This window comes from Lissotriton vulgaris, chromosome 8, assembly GCF_964263255.1.
Source record: "Lissotriton vulgaris chromosome 8, aLisVul1.2, whole genome shotgun sequence".
In the NCBI taxonomy this organism is placed as follows: Eukaryota; Metazoa; Chordata; class Amphibia; order Caudata; family Salamandridae; genus Lissotriton; species Lissotriton vulgaris.
This window is the reverse complement of record NC_141696.1, coordinates 649,088,621-649,108,994: the sequence shown is the minus strand read 5'-3', so window position 1 is coordinate 649,108,994 and position 20,374 is coordinate 649,088,621.

Here is a 20,374-nt window from a genome sequence, read left to right as displayed (position 1 = left end):
GTAGAGAGTAGTAGAGTAGTAGAGAATGAGTAGTAGAGTGTGAGAATTAGAGAGTAGTGGAGTAGTAGAGCATAAGTAGTAGAGATTAGTGGAGAATATTCCAAAGCTTGGCACCGCACCACTTGCACAATAGGTCCAATCAAATCATATCACTTAGAGTCCTTATTGAAGCGCTGAATCTTGGTGTATATTCAAATGCTTTTATTTTCCTTAAGTTTATGTACCACAGCCAGCCGACGCGTTTCGTTCTGTACAACAGAACTTCTTCAGGGGGTTCTTATTTCCTTCAAGTTATGTCGGTATCCTGTTGTTATATAACTAGATTTTTCTTCCAAATGTTAGACGAGACGTAAGTACATTCTTATTCAAAGTGACTAGGTATCAATTTTACCCACACAATTCGGGCAGACTTGAGTAATTTATAGCATCCTCAAAGTCAGTCTTTCAAAAATTCCAAAGTATAGGACATGATAATCCAAATCCAAATGTTTCTCAAGAAAATTTATTTTCAATCGTTTGGAATATCGGGGTTTGGGCAGATATGACCCAGGGACCCCAGTATGCAAGGGGAATTAGTCCCCTCTCTGTAAACGCGCCAGTGGCCTGCGTTGCAGAGAGGTGTAAAAAGGGGCATAGCCTCATTACAGCTCTGTGCAATGCAGCCCCCTGGCGCATACTGGAGCTTCCAGGTGGGCTAGTTGGCCCCCAGGGACCCCCAGTATGCAAGGGGAATTAGTTCCCCCTCTTCAAACATGCACAGGGGCTGCGTTGCAGAGAGGTATAATAAAGGGTGTGGCCTCATTACACCTCTCTGCAATGCAGCCCCCTGGTGCATACTGGAGGTTCCTGGTGGGCTAGTTGGCCCCAGGGACCCCCAGTATGCAAGGGGAATTAGTTCCCTCTCTGCAAACGCGCCAGGGGCCTGCATTGCAGAGAGGTGTAACAAGGGGCATAGCCTCATTACACCTCTACAATGCAGCCCCCTGGTGCATACCAGAGGTTCCAGGTGGGCTAGTTGGCCCCCAGGGGCCCCCAGTATGCAAGGGGAATTAGTTCCCCCTCTTCAAACATGCACGGGGGCTGCGTTGCAGAGAGGTGTAAAAAGGGGCGTGGCTTCATTACACCTCTCTGCAATGCAGTCCCCTGGCGCATACTGGAGATTCCTGGTGGGCTTTCAGGTCTTATATAGTTAGGAATTAGCATTAAAAAAAACGTTGAAATTCACTGAAAAAAACATAGGTTTCAGGCCTTATATAGTTAGGAATTAGCATTTAAAAACCTTGCAAATTCACTGAAAAAAACATAGGTTTCAGGCCTTATATAGTTAGGAATTAGCATTAAAAAACCCTTTGAAATTCACTGAAAAAAACATAGGTTTCAGGCCCTATATAGTTAGGAATTAGCATTTAAAAAACCTTTAAAATTCACTCAAAAAACTATAAGTTTTAGGGGTGTTATAGTTAGCCGGACATTTCACTCATACAAAACCATTGACATTGCTCCTATATAGTTAGTTGTACTAACTATATTTCGCGCACCCGCAATCCACTGCTGATGATGTCCCATATTACATCATTCATGACATGGTCAGTATCATCACTGATGACATCTCAAATGACATCACTGATGACATCACTGATGACATCATCCAGTCAATGTGGTTCGCTTCGTTATTTAAACATGCATTATATAAATAGCAATTTGCATTGAAGAATGAGTGGATATATAAAAATAAATATTTGGATGGAGGATTTAGTAGCAGTGTAATTGACTGTTTACTTGACCAATATATAGTGACTCACTAAATATAGCGATAGTGACTAAACTGTTTGAATATCTGTATCACTTTGTCAGTTGTTGTGTAAACTGGTTCTCCAGTTGGTTACTAGCTATGTGAAAGTCTATATTAGTTATTGATTAGTTAACTGAGTATTTGTATGGGAGAGTGAATGTGTGTGTGGTTCGGTGGGGGGTGTGTGACTGCCCAAAGATGTGTGAATAGGTGATTCACTAGATATATGAAGTTAAAACTTCATGTTCTAATAGTTGTTTGGGTGAGTGAATATCTTTATGGGTGTGGTGATGAGCAAATATATTTCTCAATGGTACATGTCGAACAAACTAGAAAAATAAAAGGCGGTGTATGTGTAAGTTGTTGTATATAAATAAGTATACATAAGACTCAATGATTGTGGGACAAATGACAAACCCCAACCAAGGAGGAAAACCCGGAGAGGTAAGAAATCAAAGATACCCTCTCCGCAACAGGACAGTCAGAAAATAGGAGAAACATCTAAATCTGACCCGAAGCTAATAATCAACTTATCAAAACACAACCTAACCAAACCAGAGGCGACCTTACTTAGAAGAGGACTGTCTTTCTGTCCTGAGAAACATCAGGACCAAGTTGAAACTCGGATTGACATATACAAGTCTGTGCGAAAACTAAAACTGAAGAAATTCTTTTCAAAAAACAAACGAGGTGAACAAACAACTCCAGCTATCGAACCTACTCCAACCAATGAACCTGAAGCTTTTGTAGTAGCGGATGCTACTAGTCTACAGATTGCCTTTGAATTATCGCACAAAGTCGAACAAACCGAACTTACCAACACTCAAACGCTCTCCCAAATGGGGCATGTGGTAGGAGCACGTCCTAAAACAAACTTGAGAAACAAATCTAAATTCTGTCCTGTTTTACATCCTGGCAACCGCATAGATGTCTTTCATGATCTGGTCGTGGCAGAACTAGAGACCATGAACAACATCATTGACAAAAGAGAAAATGTAACAAAAAAGGAACGTATAGCCTTAAAAAGCCTCCAGTCCAACGCAATAATAGAAATAAAACCGGCGGACAAAGGGGGTAATATCGTGATCCAAAACAAAACGGACTACTTGGAAGAAGCCTATCGCCAGCTTAATAACGGAACCAATTATGAAGTCTTGCAACACAATCCAACCACAGAGATGACCAACAAACTACACAAATGCATACCAACGTGGCAGGAAAATGGCCTAGTAAGCATGGAAGAGAAAAACTTTTTGACAGTTGTACATCCAATAATGCCAACAATTTATTTTCTTCTGAAAATTCACAAGACTCTCGTCAAACCACCAGCACGTCCAATAATATCTAGCTGTGGCTCACTGTGCGAAAATGTATCTTCCTATGTAGACTATCTTTTGGCTCCGATAGTCCCAACACTTAGCTCCTATATCAAAGACACTGGGGACTTCCTCAGGATCATCATGGGAGTGGAGTGGCAATCAGAGTATTGGCTAGCAACTATCGATGTTGTCTCGCTCTATACTTCAATCCAACGAGATATAGGACTAATTGCAACCAAATACTTCCTTAGCCAGAGACCCATATCAGAACTACGTCATACAAACATGGTAATAGACACGATGAATTTCTGTTTGGAAAAAAACGTTTTCACTTTTGACAAAAAAATCTATAGACAGATTTGCGGTTGTGCCATGGGAGTTTCCTTCTCTCCAAGCTATGCTAATCTCACCATGGGATGGTGGGAGAAAAACATAGCTTGGAGAGAAGAAAACGAACCATATACCACGGACGTGGTTATATGGCTCAGATTTATAGATGATCTGTTTCTCCTTTGGAAAGGGACGAAACAAAGACTCATAGAGTATATTGATATCCTGAATGAAAATGAAGTTGGACTACAATTCACTTCGAATATTCAAAAAAATGAAATAGAGTTTCTGGACACGAAAATCTATGTTAAAAACAACAAATTAGAAACTACTGTCTTCAGGAAAGCTACGTCAACAAATAGTGTACTACACGGAACCAGCTTTCACCCTACCTCATTGAAAAAAGCATCCCTTATGGGGAATTTTTAAGAATGAAAAAGAATTGCTCAGAAGAGAATGAAATGGAAAACAAGTTCAAAGAAACCAAAGATTGATTTTCCAAACGTGGACACAAACACACAGATATAATAAAAGGAGAACAAAAAGCAAGAGCCAAGTCAAGAGCTGAAACAATGGTAGCAAGGCAAAAATCCACAGCGAATAACACGGAAGAAGACCAACCACGACTAATTCTAACCTATTCCAAGGAAAGTTACAAAATTCGACAAATTCTAACAAAATATTGGAATGTGCTCAAAAAAGACACTGAGATAGGTAATTTAATTGGTGACAAACCCTTGGTCACATATCGCAAAGCTCCTTCCATTCGAGACTCACTAGTGAACAGCCACTTTAGGAAAATAAAAACTCAGAGTTGGCTAGAAAAAAGACAACTGGGATTCAGCAAATGCACGACATGCAAAGCGTGCAAAATTGGTCAAAACATCAAAACCTTACCAGATCCGAGGGGAAGAACTTTTGTGATCAAGGACAAAATAACATGCGAGTCACAATTTTGTGGTCTACCAAATACAGTGTTTTTGTGGAAAGAAATACATTGGTTCTACAATCTGTCCACTTAAAAAGAGAATTCTTGAACACACCAGAGCAATTCAGAACAATGACTTAACCTATGCAACAGCTAAACATCTAAAAACTCATCCAGGAAAAACCTGGAAAGATATGAAATATGCTGGAATTGCTATGGTTGGTGAAAATGAGAGAGGGGGTGATCGTGTAACTAGTCTGAGAAGGCTTGAATCAAAGCTAATTATAAGATTTAAGACCAGAAGCCCGTGGGGCCTCAACGCCGATGAGGAACTTTACGTACACTTATAATTTTGACAATTAGAAACTTTCTTTGAGAAATATACCTATGATAATCAGTAAATCTTTGTCTCTTAAAACAGACAATTCAAATTCAATGCATGTGACATAAAAGAAATAAATGTTTTAATTATCTTTGCACTGTGACCACTGTTGATCAAAGCATGAAACGACACATTGGAACTCGTAGGCACTCAGCCACTAATGATAACATGGACACTCAGTCCGTTATTCTCCCTAGCAATGATATTTTGCGCTATCCATCGTGAACCCTCCATGTCATGAATGATGTAATATGTGACATCATCAGCAGTGGATTGCGGGTGCGCTATATATAGTTAGTGCAACTAACTATATATGCAAATTTCAATGGTTTTGTGTGAGTAAAATAAGGTTTTGTAAATGCTAATCCCTAACTATATATGGTCTATAACCTATTGTTTTTTCAGTGAATATTCAAGGTTTTGTAAATGCTAATCCCTAACTATATATGGTCTATAACCTATGTTTTTTTCAGTGAATTTCAATGGTTTTTTAATAGCAAATATCAAAAGCTGTAAAATGTATTCTTATTCTAATTCAAAAATATATTTTATATATTTTTGTATTATATTTTTTTAATTTAATTTATATTATAATTTAAGTTATTTTTTATTGTTTCGCTGCCGGTACGCGAACCGGTAAACGTTCCGTTAGTGCAAGTACCGCGTTAGAAAGCCACATCGTGACGCGTCGCGTAATCGCAACGAACCAAGGCGCGAAATGCAGAGCCCGGGAAACGATCCGAGGCGCGGCGCGGAGCGCGTAACGTAAGCATAACAGGTCATGTGACTAGTTCATAAAACTTTTCATTGGTTCATTTTACTTTTAGTTTCCTAATGATGGAAAGCTTGATCATATGACGTAAAATAAACACTTTTCATTGGTTTAGAACATTTTTTTTTCCCAAATGATGAAAGTCCCACCTTTTTTACTCACTCCGACTTTCATTTTTATGAGAGAAAGACCTGTTTCTGCTTGTTTAGTCATGGCATCTGTAGTAGCTGCAGCTGGTGGATCCCCACCACCCCCACCACCACCAAGGAAGAGAGGACCAACTCCACAGGTCATCTTCCAACAAGAGAAGGAAGAAGAGGATGACGAGGAACAGGAGCAAGGGACAAGGGTGTTTTTGAAAGAAAAGCCAAGGACGTCCCATGTTAAAGTAAACATAAACTCTCCAGAGGGACCGAAAAAAAATATAGTTATGGTAATTATACCATGCATCGTCACATGGAGAGGTGGCACCCGATTAATTATAGTGCTGCCCAACTTCGAGATTTGGTGGATAACCCCCGACCTGCCAGTACATCCACCAATGAACTAGCAATGACAGAATCAGAGGCAAGGGAAACGGTCCCAAATCTTCAGAAGAACTTTGGACAGATGAAAATGACATGTTTAGCTTGTGGCAAATTAATTTCATGTGGAGAGAGGAGTGTTACTCTAATAAATAGAGCATATGAACATCATCAATGTTCAAAACGTCCCAGAAACTAAATGTTCTTTTTTTTTGTTGCTCCTGTTGAGCCCTTTGTCATGAATAATTTTTGTTTCCCCTCCCTCCAAAAAAACACAAAAAAAATATAAAACAAAAATAATAAAAAAAGTTCTTTTCAGAACTACCTTCCCTTTTAAGAAAAATTGCTAGAATGTTTAGCACTCTAGCATCTTCTATTTCTTTTGATTCGCTTCCCGGTTTGCGCGCCGGCACGCGAACCGGAAGCGAACTAAAAATTTTTTTTTTTTTTAAAAAGACGAGTAAATAAACAGAGAGTAATGTGAAAAGAAAGACAAATAGAGGGAGTAACACACAGTTACTGTTGAAAGAGGGACTGATAAGAGGAGTTAAAAGAGTAGTATAAATAAGTAATAGAAAAAGAAATGAAGGAAGTAGCAAAGGTAGGAAACTAAGGGTTAAAGAAATGAAGCAGTGGAACTAATAAAAGTTAAATGTGATAGACATGTAACGTAAAGAGTACTAAACACTTACCTTATAATTGTTATTAACGTAGTCAATTATCATTTTTATACTTTTAATCTGTGTAAGAAAGAACAAAAAAATTTAAATTAATACAAGGTAGTAAAAAAAGAGTGAGCATGAGACAAAATGAATACATATTATAAATCACAATTCAAAGTACAAAATTAATTATACATATTTAATGGTTTATTTTTGCTGTTATCAGAAAATATCAAATTTCACTGAAAACAGTGAGTTGAAGGTATTCATCATATAACAGCGGGGAAAAAAACACAATCAAAATCATTGTGTTTAAAAAACCCAAATAATATAACTAATCAGAAATCAGAACTCCTCAAAAGTAACTTACATTCTATGATGTCAAAGGATGTCCTATGAACAGCTTATACTCTGTTGTGCTGTTACTATTTTCTGCCCGCCACTTTCTGAAAGATAAACTCCATCGTTTTAAGAGAACTGAGACATACAAAGCAATTTAAAACAGCACACTAAATTACAGCAACATCTAGAATCATTATAGTCCAATTACCTACCCTAAATTCTTACTTTAGTAAACAAGTCAAAAGGCAACATTGCTTCATACTCAATTGGTAATGTTTGCTGAAAGACTAGCCTTTTTTATATTTCAAATAAGCTGTGTAATATCCAGATGTTGTCAAAGGACCATCATAATATATAATAGCTGCAGTTGCAAATGTTCTTCCTGAAATGGATGACTGTGTAGCCAAAACATTTTCAATTAGACTTAACAACTTTTTTTCATCCAGTTTATGTAGTTGAAATTGTAAAATGACATTTCACCCATAAGTTTCCATAAATAATGTGGACAGCATTCAGACTTACATTTCCTCTACTCCTTATTTTGATCTGCTGCTTGACTTAGCTCATAAACACAAACAGTTTTCGCTCTGTACTACAATTATCCACAAGGCCATATAGAGTAGGAGCCATTAGAACCTCTGGAAATTCCTCTAAACAAATCCCAAGATTCCTTTCCTAAAAGTTTGGTTGTAAGAACACCAGGTAAGAATTTTGAAGGTGGAAAGGCAATCTTTTTTTGAAAGTTAAAACAGAATCATTGCAGAATGACCAGCCGTTTCCAGATTTTAAATAAGCTGTATAATGTCCTGAATTAGTTGAAGGACCGTCATGATATATAATTGCAGTAGTTATAAAAGTCCTTCCTGATATTGACAACTGCGAAGCCACAAAATTATTAATTAAAGTTGTCAATTTAGTTCCATCAGGCCTACATCGTTGGAACATTAAAATGACATACTTTCCATAACTTCGTAAAATTAACGTGGACAGCATTGCAGACTTACATTGGCTACACTCCATGTTTTGATCGGCTGCCTTTACTAGCTTATTGAAGGATACTGATTTACTGTCAGGCAAAGTTAAATATATAAATCTTTCTGAGTCTACACTAGTAGTACTTGATAGCCTACAGTTCTCGCAGTCATGCTGCCATAGATAAGAAAGGCCAAACAGATAATCTACATCTACACCCTCATCTTGCAATACATCAAGCATATACATTAAAAACTCCTGACAATCCTGCTGAATATTTTCAGAGAATTCTGTTTGACCTGAACATTTGTCTAACAGAAAACGACTTTTCAGACACACTTTCTACTCTTGTTCTATCAGCACTACATTTCTCTAACACAGAATTCAACAAACAGCATAAACTTTGTTCCGAATTGATCACAATCTGTTCTTTTAAAGTCTCTAGTGAAAAGAGAACATTAACAACTACATTAGCATATCAGTTGACACCAGAACTACTTTCAAATTGAAAACCAACAACATTTTCAACAGAATTCATTTTATTCCTGCTTACAATTTTTGGTTCATCGACTTTTGGTCTTTTTGCTTCAACCTCCCTACTATTACTGATATTTCTTCGTTTCTGGCCTACCACACGTTTCTCAAACAAAGGTTATTGAGGCAAATGTGGCGCATACTCTCTTCTTAACCTATTGTATTCCTTAACACAATCTAGATCCGCACAAATGTTTGTGACATCACAGTCAATCAAGTACAATCCCGATAAAGTTCTGACTCGTGACAATGCTACATAAGCCATACCCTCTTTGAACACAGAACTGCCAATATTCACTAAAGCAGTGTCTACACTTAAACCTTGCGATTTATGAATTGTCACTGCATATGCCAAGCAAACAGGAAACTGCTTACGACGAACATATAAGTCTTTTACAAGTAAAAACCTTGCTGTGCAACGACCAATTAGCTGTACTTCCTCAATACCATCAAATTTAATTTTTAAAAATTCAATTCCATCTCTACTTCTGTATTTCTCAAAATCAACAACATTACCCATTGATCCATTTACCAGACCTCTTTCAACATGTAAATTCCTTCTCAAAATGATACGGCAATTTAAGCACACATTCAGAGTCTTTTCAAAACCCGCAGTTTTAGAAATAGTCTTCTCTAATGAATCCAATTTAGATTTCAAATTTTCAGACAAAATAATTGTTGCTCCTATATGCTCTATTTTGTCAATGGCTTCCAGTTTCACAATCTCTTGTTTTTCTAAATTCAACATTTTGTTGTTGAAGATGGAACATTCTGCAAGAGTTGGCATCAAACATATTCCAGATTTCTTCACAGTAATTTTCTGAAAAATATCCTCTGGCAAAACGTCTTCTTCTGGATATAAATTTGACAGTAATCGTGCATGTAAAGCTTCTTTCCCACGCTCAGTCACTTTCCCGATTCTAACATCTTGTAGAATATTCTTGTAATCTTCGTCCTTCGCCTGACGCATATTTTCACGCAGCTCAGCATAACTGAAGTTTAACCATATGTTAACGTTGCCAATGCTCCCTAGGCACTTCTTGGTATCTTCATGTGTAAGCAGTTTAAACACTGGTTGTGCTTTCACTGGTGTCAGCTGCAGAAGATCACCAAAAACAATGATGTGTTTGCCAACGAATAACACATCATACTCTGTTTTAAGAACTTCCTGAATTCTCAAATGCACAAAGGCAAGAATGACATTGGAAACCATGCTTTCTTCGTCAATGATAAGAAGTTTCATCTTCTTCAACACTCTAGATACTTCACAACAAGCATCTCCAGATAACTTGTGGTATTGTAATTTGTTATCATGCTCCACTGGCAGCATCAATAGCCGATGCAAAGTAATCCCTTTAACGTTATGAGCTGCCAGTCCAGTTGGAGCGGTCACAACACAAGACAGCGATGACTCAGTCCTTTTCTTTAGATAACATGAAATTGCTTTAATGAGGAAACTTTTTCCAGTTCCTGCTTCTCCACTCACGTATAGTCGGACAGGCTTCAACGACGTACATGAGCACTCTTTCTTCTCATGACTTAATCCATGCTTAATTTGGTTGGTAACTTCGTCATGTATTTTCCTCTGCTCAACGTTGAGTTGTCTTTCCAAATCTTCTAAGTTAACCGCATCCTCCTGAGCATATGCCATGGCTCTTTCCACTTCAATCATGGCAGTGGCAGCTTCATTTTTGATAACTGGTTCTCCTAGTGGATCTTGACTCAATGAAACAGAACTCTGACTGTCCTGAGAACTGTCTCTAGCAATCTCAGCTGCAATTGTTGCTTCCTGCTCGATTTCTGCATTCAACATTTCTATATATTTTGGAAAAACAGGACATTCTATGGACTCCTTGGCTGCATTGAAAGAGTCTTCGTAACAGAGGAAATCTCCAAGCAGTTCTTCTGCACGCCAAGGCTTGAAAAGTTGCAAAAGAGCTAAATAGAAAAACTCTTTTCTTTCTGGAGATTCGCAATTCAATTTTCGATGATTTACCAATTGACATTTTCTTTGCTTGACCAGACATCCCTCACTTCCAATTACAGCATACACTCCTTTATCAATATCTTCTTTGATGTTCCTCTTGAAAACATAATTTTGAAGAACATCATACAGACAAACATTCTCCAGGTGACTGCTTCTATTTGGATAATATGTATCCAACATGTTGGTCTTCAAAATATCTGTACTGTTTGGCTCCTTCTCCGCCAAATACTCAATTTCCCGTACAGGTTTCAGAACTCGATTACGCGTTGCAGCAAGACCAAGACTCGCCCAAATGATACTCCTAGATTTGGCATAGAGACTTGCTGAAAATAACCGGTCAAACCATATGTAAGCTCCGATTTCCGTATGCGACAACATCTTCAGACTGAAACTGTACAACTTCTTACTGAGGCTCTTTTCATGGGAAATATCCTCCCACATATCCTTCAGTTCTGTCTTTTCTTTTTTGGTGATGTAAGATGTCACATACCGAGCCACAGCCATACAGTTATCAGCCACAAACTGTATATCCATGTTAGCATTCCACATGGACAAAATCACTGGGTTGTAGTCGTTAATGTACTTGGACTCTTCGTTTCTTTTCAAATTGTATGTGTTTTTGGGTGATTTCCTCGTCACATTATGTCGGAGCGAAGACATCAAATTGTTAACTCTTCCTTTTGATATCACCGACCGTGGAAATGCAAAACGACATTTGGTGTAGTACTTGTCCTTGTTTCTGAATTTACGACGACAGTACTTTCCACAACAATGGCTTTGAAACCGTATAAATTGTTCTCTTAGACTTTTGTCTTCGTTTGTCTTTGGAACAGCACATGTAGCATACTGTTCTATGAAACTCATCACTAAGTCATCCGGATCTGTTCCAAATTTGGGTGCATCTTTGATCTATAGCAGCATATGTATATGAGGAGCTCCTCTTGCTTGATACTCCTTTCTCCAGAAGAAATCCAACACCTCTCCAAGAGGTGGATTTTTCTTGGTCATGATGAAAGACATCATAGCTTCAAATCTATGATTGAAGTACCTGCATACATTCACAGGATCCAAAGAGCACAGTTCTCCGGGTGTCTTGAATTCAATATTTTCAATGTTTCCATTTGCCTCTCGTAGAAATTCAAGTAAGTCTTCCCAGCCATACTCAGCACAGCTGAGAGTGAGGAACCATGTGGGAGTTCCTCAGCATACATTTTAAGTCACCATGATGACGGTACCAATACTCATTAGTACCACGCTGACATGCCATCAGATTAATCAGGTGAGAATCCAAAATACTGTCTTGCACATTGACTTTATCCATAAAGTCCCTTGCCGAGATATTTCGCAGTTGTACACCACTTTTCAAGATGTGGTTCACTGCATAAGACAATCCAGAGAGATCACTTTCAAACAGTAGATGAAATAAATAGGGAATACTTTGACAAAACGTAGGATCTTCTGCATACAATCGTAAAGTCCGGTATTCTGAAGCAGGAATTTGAACAGGTCGCTCATCATATCGTCCTCCTCGACCTGTGGGAAATAACTGTGGGAAACACCGAGCTTCCAAACTTTCCTCCCAAACACTAATGGGACTCCCTTTGGCTTGTTTCATTTGAAACAAATCAATAGCATTCCCCATGACTTCCTTGGAATGCAAAGGATGAACACTATAATGTTCATATATTTCTTCCTTTTTAGAGACTTCTACTTTCTCAATTTGTCCAGGACACAAATCGCTGTCCTCTTCTTCACTTTCTTCCTCTTCTGCAACACATACATTCTTGTAGTACTCATTATTTTTTATCAAATACAATGTTGCCTTTTTGACTTTCCTAAAATCAACTAAATCTTGCCAGATTTTCTTACTCTTTGTCGGAACACCATTAACTATGATAACCAGAGGTTCCTCTTCCACTTTCTCTACTCCAATTGTATTAATGTTTTTCTTCAAATCCAAAGGCAAATAAACAACCCTTCCCTTTAATCCTCTCTGTAAATCTGATGGAGGCAACTTCCCTGTCTTTGGCTCCATTTGTACAATAGCCTGAAAGGGATGGACGCATTGAATCAAAATAGATTCATAAGTATTTAAATCCTTCAATTCAGAAGGAATGTCATCTAATTCCAGATTATTATAAACCGCTCTAGCAGGCATCTGGTTTTGGTTGAATTTGTTATAGCAATAAGTACACATACGTTGGTCTGTTCCCAAATCAAAACAATTTTCTACCATCAAGTATGTGACAAAATCCTTCCATTCACTATTGTTTTCCATATCACTTTTTGCATATAAATCCACTAACTTAGTCTGATTCTTATAATAAGTCCGTCGACAACACACACAAGTGAAATTAGGCCTCTCACATGTTTTCACCATAAACGTGGAAATGTCATTGTGAAACTTATGTTTACTGAAAATCTGTACACTGTCTTCCACATTACCTTCTTCTAGTGGTTCAATATCAACATTGTTCTCTTTACCAGCAAAGTAACAGAACTCAATTTCTTGACAAATATTCTTCACATCTACTTCAGAACCATGCAAAAGAGCTCTGCTTATTTTTTTAAGCATAATTGCTGGACTCTTAGCATAATACAACATTCTAACTAATTTCCTCACTTTATTATGATGCACTGCTAGCATCCTGAAATGATGAAAAACACTCTGGTGAATGACCACGCAAACCTGTCACTTCTCTCACTCTGCAAGGATCTAATTTTTGTTTTAAACTTTTCTTATTAAATGTCCGTATAAAATCACAAAGCAAATTGATGGAATCCTGTTGCACACTGCAAATAGAACTACACTTCAGGTGTACACTGGTCCCTTAGGACGTCTCCCTAAAACCTCATCACTTAACACCTCTTCTGCATCTGCAGACACAAGTATTTCTTTTTCAACCGGACGACCATCTTTCACCTCATATGCTCGACCACTGCTGTCAACTGCATGCACCAAATCATTGTCCTGAAAATAACCACTGCTGTCAACTGCATGCACCAAATCATTGTCCTGAAAATAACTCTCCTCATTGAAAAATGCCTCACTATTTGAACTATGCATCCATTCTCCTAAGAAAACTTCACAAAAATTATTTCGATTAACTTCTCTCTTCCATCTACTATTTAATTTGAAAACATAGATTACCTTGTTTAGTTTCCTAATTCTATTAATTACCAAAATAAATAACTTTTGCTTAATTTCGAAAGCCTGATCAATAATTTTCTCTACATTTTTCTTTTTCTTATAAAATGCCACTTTCTGTTGACCTTTCTTAAATTGTTTTAGCAAATTGACAATTACCCTGTTGCGGAACATTCGCCTACGAATGTCCCTGAATGTATTTTCCCTTCTACTGCCATGCACAGAGTTATCTCCTGCTCTAGCAGAAACTTTTTTGACGGGCCTTTCCTTTCCATTTAAATTGGCTCTCTTTTTCTGGACTAAAACTTGTTCTGTAGTTATAGTTTTGTTTCTACAAATGTTTCTAAGGAATGATTTCGTTCTCTTACCCGGAGCTTTCTTCGTGCGTTGAGGTGATTTTAATGTAGAGGACTGCTGCAAGCATTTAGTAATCTGCTGTCTTTGACGTTTTGTAGCCTTTCGGATTCTATCCTTAGGCGGCATTGTCTAATTTCTAAATAATCTGCAGTTGAATCTGTGGTAAAATATAATAAAAATTTTTATTAACCACTATTACCAAACAGTAAATCAATAACAGTAAGAATTTGATTCAGCAATGCTATAAAGATGATTCACCCTGCAACAAAAAGCCCACATGAAACTTTACGCACATTAAATTGTGTACTTACCTGCAATAATCCATATGCCAGTGTTTAGGTCCCTCCACCCTGCCCCTCCCCCTCCCCGCCTGCCTGCCCCACCGTAACTCCCTCCACGACCTGCGGCTGCTATCTTGCAACATGGTGCATCTTGTAAATCTCTCCTGCATTATAAAAGTGACGCAACAGCAGCACAAAAGAGGCGCACAACCATCATAAATCTGCCCCTAAGACTTTAAGGGCCAGATGTAGGTCGGTCGGTAACGGCCGAAAATCGGTATTTTCGGCCGTTACCGACCGGTTTACAAAATTTGGCATGTAGGGGGGAATATTTTACCGAATCGGTAAAATTACCGAATCGGTAATTTTACCGATTCGGTAAAATAAAGCATCGGTAAATATACCGATTTGAAGCCACCCATATGTAGGTGGGACTCTTCAGAGTCCCAGGAGCCTTAACGAATCGGTATTTTACCATCAAAACAAATTTAATGGTAAAATACCGGTTCTGGTGTGCATGCAATTGATTTCAAAAAACGTTTTTAAACCTTTTATGTAAAACAATTATATACCTACATTCATATGGAACTGACTTAAAATGCCCTAATACACATGAAAACGTTTTTTTAAGGTACTTGCACCTTTTTTTCAATAGCTTTTAACATGGCTATGTAACTCAAACAATCAAAATCAAAATTTTTCAAGCACACATGTGGGCGTATTTACAAGGGCCTTGCACCACGGAGAAAGTGACTACAAATGACCAGACACACATGAGGACGTATTTACAAGGCCCTTGAACCAGGGGGAAGTGACTTGAAATGGCTATGCACACATAGGAGAGTATTTACAATGCCCGTGCAACACTTATGCATCATTTTTTACATGTACACTGTAGAGCAGCATGGGGCAATAACAACACAGATGCATCATGCATCTGTTCCGCAAAAGCAACGCATTGCAGGAGTCACATCACAAGTAAATAAATTCTCATAATTGTTTAAAGCATTCCTTTTCCTTAAAAACGATTTTCTGATCATAATTTAAAAAAACACAGCACAGCTCCTATGTACAACCACACCTTGTCAGTACTAATACTTTACATTATCTGCAATTACAATTGGTAAAAGAATGCAAAATCGTCTTTGAAAGCATAATGCAAACACTTGACTCAAAACATCATTTTAAATACACAGCTGGCTTTCTTATTTACGCAAAAAAGCATACTAGTCTTTATCTAAAATATAGAAATGATAACTCACCTTTACAAATTCTTTTTGAATTTCAAAACAGTCTCAGAAACACACCAATTTTTCTTTAGCAGAATTAAAGATATGCACTCCGGAGGCTGCAACCAACAAAGGCACTGAACACTGATATTCATCACACATATCTCTCATGTCAACCAATCAAAACTCTTCCCTCACTATTTTCAAATCAACACCCTTCCGCCCTCTGCCCTTTCTGCCCTTTTTCCATAGCAACTACCGCCTGCCAGACCTCTCATGTTTACAAGTTCACACAACAATGTTTCAAATGAACTCTGAACTCTCAGTACACCTGCTAATCCACTGCAATGTTTCATAACATCATTTTTAAATAACCATTCAAATTACATCTTTCAAAGAACACATCCATGCACCCTAACTTTCTGTTTTCAGCAATGGAAATACACCAATCACTACTTATGAATCATTTGCACTCAAACTCCACATTTTTTTTTCATTACTATCTTCACTATTTCAACTGCCATTTCATTCCCACACTTCATCTGACTGCAGCAAAAACTCCTCTCACCATGTTTTCTGTCTGGATTCTTGGACATAGCTACATCCACTGGGCTCACAGGTATGCTCATAACAGAAATTTACACAACCTCAATTTACAAAATGTGGAAATCAAATGGATTGGCCGAAGAGGATTGAAATGTCACCAATTGATACCATTGGTGATAACCTTTTTACATTTGCCAAACCCTGACCTCATAATAGTGCACTGTGGAGGAAATGATTTGGGCACTTTGAATGGGGTAGGTCTGGAAATGCTCCTAAAAGACACCTTTGAGCAATTGATGACACTTTTTCCTCAAACTGCCTTGGTATATTCCAATATATGCCAAAGACAAAAATGGAGGTGGTCCAATCAATTTTGTCCACAAATTGAGAAATCGAGGAAGCATGTAAATAAGTCTGTTTCAGCTTACATGAGAGACCATGGAATGGGTGCTATCTACAACAATAACTTGCATTACTATATGCAAGATATCTACAGAGGAGATGGCGTGCATTTCTCAGATGAGGGGAACAGAGTTTTCATACTAAATTTAAGAATGTGTATTGGTTCCTACTTATAAGTACCTAGAACTTACACAGAACCCAAAAGCTCTTTTCAGAGCTACCTTAACTTTATTTACTCTTTTGAAATTTCGAATGTACCTTTTTTCACTAATTTTCTCTTATGTTCGCTTCCCGGTTCGCTACCCGATTCGCGTACCGGCAGCTAACCGCGCGAAAAATTCATTTTTTTTTCTCGACATATATGAGCCTCCTCAGCCACCCTCAGAAAACCTAGGGGGTCAGGATACGTCTAAAGTACACCCTTCTAGCCCATTCTGAACATTATTTACCCTCCATCTTGTATCTCAATTCTACCGAAACACAAAATAGAGGACTCCCGTAACGCTGCAGGTTCGCGTACCGGGACACGCACTGACAAGCACTCGCTCAAAAAAGGTGGGAAAGTAATTTACAGAAAAACCACTGGAGACACTTTCAGCAATTAAACATTAGCTCATACTACATACCAATCCCTACCATTTTCACAAATTTGGTTGGAATTCCATTTAGCCATTTAGCATGTAGAACTCTCTAAAATCCCTGAGGTAAATTACTTCACAAAACATATCGGAAGTGTTGGAATTGACAACCAATTAAAATATTACTTTCAATTTCTACTATTATATCATGACATTTGATTGGTTATGTACCTGAATATATATAAACAAAGAGGGAGAAACACAGCCATTTTGACTACTACTTCTTGAAGTGCATATCAACTACATTTCAACTGGTAAGATATTATTTTAAAAACTGAAGTATGTTCTGTACTGTAAGCTAATTAGGAAAACATTTTCTGATAGTTATATTCTATCACTCTGTAATACTTATAGAATAAAATAGACTTCTCTGTTTTAGTTATGGATGGAGTTAGACTTGTCTTGTATAATTCAGAATTGACTAAGAGTTTATTTCATAATTTTTCTCATATTTCTACTTCCAGTTTGATACCACACACTGCCCAACGAAAAAATCACTGTTTAAAAAACAAAACTACCTGTCTGTACTTAAACCCAACTGTGCCCTATCTGTACTGATTTTTTAAAAAAAATTCATTTTACAGCATACAAAATCGAAGGACAACAGAAAAATAACTTGGAAATTGTTGCAGGATCCAAAACAGATTCAGAAATTGAATAATAAGTTAGAGACAACTGTGTTCCACAAGCAAACTGCAGGTAATTCTATACTGCACGCTGAAAGTGCTCATCCAACTGCATTATTAAGGAGCATTCCATTTGGGGAGTACTATAGGGCCAGACGGACATGCAGCAGTGATGAACATTTTAACACCATTGAAGAGGAAATGACTCAGAGATTCCTAGAAAGGGGTTATAGCAAGACAGTCCTTCAAGGTGCTGCTAGCAAAGCCAAAAAATTAACCAGACAATCCTTACTTTTTGAGCCCTCTAGAACCCGTAAATCGAATTCTAAACAACAAGATCAAGGTAGCTCAAGATTTATCACTACTTATAACATCAAACACAAGGAAATTAGATCTATATTCAGGAAACATTGGTACTTGATTAAGAATGATCCAGTGTTGGGTTCCAAGATGAAGAAAAGTCCAGAGATTACCTATCGGAAATCCAAGTCATTAAAAGATCTAATTGTCCGTAGTGATTTTGAAGACAAACGTAAGAGTGGTGCTGACTGGATGAGGCCAAAACCCGGTTTTAAAAAGTGTTTTAAGTGCAATGCATGCCTACATGGTATGAATCGCACTGAGTTTAAAACATCCTTCAACAAAACCGTCAAAATTCAAAGCACCATTACCTGTAAAAGTGAATTTGTTGTGTATCTTTTACAATGTCCCTGTCCCAAGATCTATATCGGAAGTACAACTTTACCAGTACACCAGCGGGTGTTACAGCATAGAAGAGCAATAGTCAACCAGGATAGGTCTTACCCTGTGGCCCGACATTTTGAACTCCATCACCAAAGTAACCCCGAAGGTCTGTCATACTCTTGTATTGCAGAAGTCCCGAAAAAGAAGAGAGGGGGGGATAGAAAGAGTGAGTTACGGAGATTGGAGACCTACTTTATATTAGAATTTAATTGTAAGGAACCACAGGGTCTGAACGTAGACGAAGACCTATGTACTTGTTTGGGTTGACAGTGTAAATATAATGAATTATTTTCTAAACCTCGATAATCCCTAAACTGCATTTTAAGATTTTTTCATTATGTATTTCTTTTTGGTGAAAATCTCTTGTTGATTTTAATGGTTCAAATCTGAGCTTCTTCTTTTTGTATTTTCATGTACAGTGGTGGTTTTTTTCTTGTAAGATATTGGCTCTGGGAGAATTTTTATTACAATGTAGGAATGCTGTTTTTGTTCTGTGATATGCACTGACACTTTGGAATAATGTTTCTGTTTGTGCAATTTGAGTGAAATGTTTACATTTAAGAAGTACTGTATTTTGAGGTAAAGGCACTTGCACTTTTATAATGAGACCAAGAAATTCCTGAAATGATATGTAGTAATATATCATAGAAGGATGGTGTGTAGATTTAAATTACTGTGAGAAACACGGGAATATTTGCACTTTATTTAAGATATTGAGTACTCCTCAAGCACTAGCACTTTCTATTTTCCATGTGCAATATCCAGTCAATTTGTTTACAGTATATATCTGTCTGTCGACTAATGCACTTGCACTTTATGTTTTTAATAAGGTAGAACCGTTTGACAGCATTAACATTAGTATAATTCCCACAAGTTGAAGTAACACGAACTTGATAGTCAGAGCCAGGATGAATTCACATGAGACTGGACTGTGTTGAGTTAAAATACAGCGAGATATTCTGGCAATATAAATAGTTAAAAACGAACTTTTCTCGCATCATAGAAAGGGTTACGCTCTATTGAAACAGGCACTTGCCTCATTTTAAATGCGCATTTTTTGCACAAAGGAGCTAATATGTTTCTGTTGAATGAAATATGCACTTGCACTTTAAAAATTGTGAAGGTTTCATTTAAGAGATAATGCTATATGTATATATCTCTTCTATTTTGAGCATTTTTTAATTATTCCCTGTTAGAAACGGGACCCTGGCCGGCCAAGACTCGCGTCGAGGTCAGTCAAGGATCACCATTTCTAAAGTCAGGGCAGGGGAGTCACACACCAAGGCAACCCCCACTCGCCCTCTAGGTAGCGTGGCGCGAGCAGTCTAGGCTAAACTTGGAGGCGGTATGAGTTAAGTATTTGCGCACGCACCCCAGCAACAACACCCAAGGCCCACCACAAAGAAAAGACTCCACACAAGGTTATATAAAAAATAGCCTTTGTATTATAATAAACAAAACACATTAGATAACACACGCAAACTGTACAATGTGCCAGAGGCACGGGCAGAATTTACAAGGGGAATTATGTACAGGACAGGGCCACATGGACCACTGTCAGGGGTAGGCACTTGTCAGAAAATAATACTGGTAGATATACACTTATGTCGTAAACATAGAATGAGTAGCACCAAAATTATAAATGCAACACACATCCAGTAATCACTGGTACAGTAAGGACCTCCTACGCAACCCTAACTCACTGTAGGTAAATCACGCAGGTAACCAGGACCTAAGGAAGGAATACCAACACCTAAGCAATTCACTCTTAGCCAAGGGAAGGAAACCTAAACATAACATGAACCATCAACAATCTACTATGCAGGTCACATTTAGCATAATGGATAAATATAAACAAT